Source organism: Pongo pygmaeus, chromosome 11 (genome assembly GCF_028885625.2).
Source record: "Pongo pygmaeus isolate AG05252 chromosome 11, NHGRI_mPonPyg2-v2.0_pri, whole genome shotgun sequence".
NCBI classification, from domain to species: Eukaryota; Metazoa; Chordata; class Mammalia; order Primates; family Hominidae; genus Pongo; species Pongo pygmaeus.
Genome location: NC_072384.2, coordinates 46,006,162 through 46,011,720, shown reverse-complemented (window position 1 = coordinate 46,011,720; position 5,559 = coordinate 46,006,162). Strand labels below are relative to the sequence as shown.

The 5,559-nt window shown below is 39.9% G+C and overlaps 1 pseudogene; it reads right to left on the bottom strand.

Annotated features, from left to right (window-relative positions):
* Positions 1 to 579: 579 nt before the first annotated feature.
* Positions 580 to 2,705, bottom strand: LOC129031642 (polyadenylate-binding protein 1-like; annotated as a pseudogene).
* Between the last annotated feature and the right edge of the window lie 2,854 nt (positions 2,706 to 5,559).

Genomic DNA, 5,559 nt, shown 5'->3' with positions numbered 1-5,559 from the left:
TATAAAAACGTTAATTTGTTTTTAATTTTTTTTTTTTTTGAGATGGAGTTTTTTTGCTCTTGTTGCCCAGGCTGGAGTGCAATGGTGCAATCTTGGCTCACTACCACCTCCACCTCCCGGGTTCAAGCAATTCTCCTGCCTCAGCCTCCCTAGTAGCTGGGATTACAGGCGCCTGCCACCACACCCAGCTAATTTTTTGCATTTTTAGTACAGATGAGGTTTCACTACGTTGGCCAGGCTGGTCTCGAACTCCTGACCTCAGGCGATCCACCCCAGCCTCCCAAAGTACTGGGATTACATGTGTGAGCCACCACGCCTGGCTTGTTTTTAAATTTTCCTATTTTTTTTGTTTTCTCTTTTTTGTTATTTTCAAATCAATAAGTAATCTAGGACTAGTAAGTTTGCGAAACTTGGAATTTCCTCAGTACATAAGGTTCAAAGTTTGCTTTCCTTTTTTGTTTATATTTTGCAATTTTTTCCGAAATATTTTAGGTTTCTGATGTTTAGATATTTTTCTTTGTTGAAACACAAGTTTTGTTTTTTTTTTTTTTTTTTTTTTTCGGTGGTCCCTGTTCAATTTTAAGCAGTTGGTACATCAGTAGCACTGTTAACTGCTTTCTGGAGGCTCTTTCGCATGGTAGGCTTGTAGTACAACTACAGCTTCAGAGACTCAAGCATATGAAGAAGTTTTAAATTATCAAGCTCCAATAACATGCCAGTGATTTTACCAGCAAGGGTAGGGTGCGTGGCTTGAATAAGAGGAAAGAGTCGTTCACCCAATATCTGCTTCTGCTGCTGAAGAGGGGCAGATGCCAACATGGAAGCAGTCAAAAGTTTTTGACCTTGGACATGAACAGCAAGTTGCTTCCTGGTAACCTGTGGATGTGCATTGAGATGTTGCTGAGGAATGAGAATTCCTGAAGCATATTTGTACTGTGGAATGATGTGGACCGCAGGACTGGAGCCAGCAGCAGCAGCTACAGGACATGGACTAATTGTCTGTATTGATGAGTTAGCAACACACTGTGTGGACATGACTGGTGGAACCTGTGAAGAAGCTGGTCTCAGAGTGGTGGTTACGAGCCGCTGAGCGGATAGCACAGGTCATATTTGGAATGGATAAGGTCTGACACTCTGAGCAGCCCAGGGAGGACTTGGTTTTAGTTGTGCAATTTGGCCAGGAGGATAGTATGCAGCACGGTTCTGGGTCTGTGGGATAGCTGCCATGAAGTAACATGTAGAAGGTGCTGGCTGGTACGGGTTGATTACAGGGTGGGGCACAGCTCGTACACTTGCCATCTTCTGCATATATTGGTTAGTGAGGTGAGCCAGGCGCCCTTCTTTGCACTGAGCTAAAGCTACATACAGTGGCTTGCTGGCCACAATTTTACCGTTCATTGCTATAACTGCTTTAGCTACCTCTTCTGGGGAGGAGAAACATACAAAGCCAAACCTTTTGCTGCAACCACCCTCCATCATAACATTTGCACTATTGATTATACCAAATGGAGAAAATTCTTTCTGGAGACATTCATCATCAATACTCTCATCAAGATTTTTCACATAAACGTTAGCACCCTGGTATCTGGTGATTCTATCTTGCTTCATCTGTTCAAATTTGCACTTAAGTTCTGTCTGCCCTTCCACTTTTTTCCGAGCTAGACAAATGTACATTTGATTTCCACTGAACTCCTTTCCATTCATCTCATCCATAGCTGTCTGTGGATCTTCATGCCTTTCAAAGCTTACGAATCCAAATCCTTTGGATTTTCCACCTTCATCAGTTATTACTTTTATACTTGAGGCAGGTCCAACTTTGGACTCTTTTGCCCTAGCTCCAAGTTCTGCTTCTTGTTCTTTAGGAGACCAAAACTGTCCAACAAATACATTGAGACCATTCAGGAGCATCCCATCCATTTTTTCAATAGCTCCTTCAGCTGCTTCCTGTGTCTCAAAGTGTACAGATCCACAGCCCTTAGAACCATTTTCATCACAAACTACCTTACACGAAAGGAAGTTACCAAAAGCAGAAAATGCATCACACAGTGCTTTCTCAACGGATTTGTCCTGGTTTTTAACGAATACTTTGCCCACTCCACTTTTGCACAGTGATAGATCGCGCTGAGACCACAGGACTCATACGGGCTTGCCCTTTATAACACTTTATATCAAAGTTCATGGTGGCCAGAGTACGCTCCGCGTCGGCCGGCTACAGGAAGTTCACAGACACGTAGCCCACGAAGCGGTGGGTGAGCCGGTCCCTAAAGACCCGGATGGTGAGGGTGGACCTGTCGAGCTAAACTTCTGTTGGAACATCGCTTCAGTCACGTCGGGGTGCAGGTCCCCCGCGTACAGCGAGGCCATGTGGTAGCTGGGGGCGCTGGGGTTCATCGCGGCACGGCTGCTCACAGGGCCACAGGCCGCGACCCTTTCGTGACAGGAGGAGAGCGAGTGCCGGGCCTGGGGTCTCGGAGCCGGGGGCGGGGAGCAAGGGCACGCGCCAAGGGACAAAAATCATCCGAATCAGAAACAACTCACTGGCCACAAAGCGAGGTCGCTTGTCCGCCGCTGTCTGCCGGCCGGGAGCCACGGTGCCGGTGTCCGGTTCGGACGGCGGGAAGGCCTCGGTCTCGTGGTTCCTCCTTACGGCTGCTGCAGGGCCGCGGGCGGGATCGGTCTTCGCTGCTGACCGGGTTATTTAATAAAAGAGGAAGAAAAAATACTGTAGTAACTCTCTGGTGGAGTAGATGCCGATTTGGGGGGAAATTTTGGGGGGTATTTTTAAAAGTTTTTTTAGACTTTTCTTGAATTTTTAATAAATGCATGTTCTCCTCAGCCCCAGCACTGACCGTCAGGGAGAAAGGCCGTATTCAAGTTTTTATGTCAAGCTAATTAGTTCCTCTGATCAAATATATTTTATCCCGGTTTATTTACTTAGTATGTAGATGTCAAACACTAAATTAGTTGGATGATAAACATTGCAGTTTCTCTTTTTATTGAGCTCATGGAATAAAGAAGGAGGCAGAATCGTAAAACATATGAAATACATGTTAAGTGCAATTAAAGGACGGCGTAGGAGCTCAGAGGCATCTAATTTAGCTAATGTTTGTAGGCAAGGAAGACTTCCCAATGGAAAAAGATTCCTGATCTTGAATATTGAAGAAACAGAAGAACTGACCCAGTAAGACTATATCAAAAGGATCCTACCTGCATTTAGGTTTCCATAAACCAACAATCCACCTAGCTAGTTCCTTTCCTTCCACGACACTAGGCCCAATTTCTTTGGGAGAAAAACCATTGAGCTTCTTTCTTCCCCCACAAAACACTTAGAGTCAATGTGGGACTCTAGCTGTATTAGTAATAGGGAGTTCAAAGCCCATTAGGTTGGAGATGATTTGCTTTATTATAAATAGCCATAGATTAAAATCATACTAATTTCTCTTCTTTCTCTTTATAAATATGTATTCACAATGCCTACATACAGAATTAACATGTGGTTATTAAACAACGGGAAACAAGAAATTTAGAAATGTACCTATTCTTTTACTATATAAGTTTACATAAACATAGAAATAACAGAAAATTTTTTTTGATGGTCCGGGTGCTTCTCAAAGTTTTAATTTTCCATTTTTCCCTAAAAGCATGACAAATAATTTTAAAATTAAACTATAAATCATTTGGTATTATAGTCTCTATTAATGATTCAATTTCCAGATTAGATTGTTTATTATAATATGCCAACCTAAGATATTAGTCAATGAATATGTGTTTATTGGTTATGCTTAAGAATTATTTTCAGGAGGGTAAAGCTGTGCCTCTGAGGCAAATATTAAATAGACATGTGTCAAAGATTTTATTTAACCTGTTAATTAATGAATGGACCAGGAAAGTTAAAATCAGTTCAAAGAACATTTGATGAGGTAGGTATAGAGGTAATTTTAAGAAAACATATTAGGGTGAGATTCTTGGGTTAGATATAAAACTAGTTAATGTCTTTCTGGGCAATAAATTGTAACTTTCACAGTTATCTCTTAATTGGAGAGAAATGATTTGTGTATTTACCTGAGAAAAATCTGTGCATTAGGTTGTGTTCCTAAAGAGTTCTAAATTTTGAAAAGTGAATAGAAAAGTAATAAAAGAGCACCTAGTAATCTATTGCTTGTTTCCAAACTTCAGGTGATTTTTCTAATAGTTATATGTAGGCACTTCTTCAAAGACATTATTCTAAAATTCTGTCACTACACTAGCATCTAAGTGTGGTTTGATTAAATCGGTGAGTCACTTCAATACTATACCAAAGTAGACAGTGTTCTTGGTTTTTATGCTAAATTGGCTGCTTACAATTTTTGGTTTGGTCAAGATCTTATTTGATATTTGAAATTTTTTAAAATACGCTTCCTAAAAATGGTCTGATAAATCTAGGTGCATTATTCTCATTAAAAGAGAAGCTAAAACTTAAGTCATAGTAATAACTATTTTAAAGAGATGGATGAATAAGGAAGGAGTCTCTTTATAATAAGGAAATGCATTAAAAATTGTATAGTTATCGCATGCTGGATATAAACTGAATTGTGTCCTCCTAAAATTCATTTGTTGAAACCCTAACCTTCAATGTGACTGTATGTGGAGACAGAATCTTTAGAGAGGTAATTAAGGATAAATGAGGTCCTAAGAGTGGAGCCCTAATCCAATATACCTGGTGTCCTTATAAAAAGAGGCAGAGACACCAGGAATGGGCCCACACAGAGAGGAAAGGCCATGGGAGGACATAACAACAAGGTGACCTTGAGTACACAAAGGAGACTGATCTCAAGAAAAACCAACCTTGCTGGCCTCTTGATCTTGGAATCCCAGGCTCCATGACTGTGAGAAAATAAATTTCTGTTGTTTAAGCCATGCAGTCTGTGGCATTTTGTTATGATTTTCCTAGCAGACTAATACAATCTTTATTTACTAGAATATGTTTTTGGTGAGAATTAAAGCTTATAATTTACAAGGTATATAAAGGCACATTAGTCATAATTATTAAATAAATTGGTTACATTAACTAAATTGGCTATTAGACACATTAGTCATAATCACTTTATTCCTAAAAGTGCATAGGTTAGAAAAAACTGAAAAACCAAAGAAAACTACATAATGAAATCCACCAAAATATTTCTTATAAAATGTCTTAAATTATCAGCTCATTCCTTTGCCCTTACCAGCATGTCTCTTCCATTTTTTTTAAAGCTAATTCATCCTATTTTCTCACTTCTCCAAATGCATATTCTCCATTCTCTGAGCTGAAATAACGATAAATATCTTGTTTATTTCAATTACTTCTAAGAGAAAATGCCACTAGTTTCATAGAACCTGACTCCATTGGACAGCTGGTCATGTTTCTTAATCCCAGTCTGCATTGCTCCTGGCTAGTTCTACTCACCAGAAGGTGTTGAATGAAAAGGACAATTTGAATCACAGTCCGGCCTTGCTAAGGCTTTGTTCAGCAATATGTGTTTTTATTTTTACATAGACTTAGAACTATGTAATAGACTAAATGTGACAAGCATGCGACCA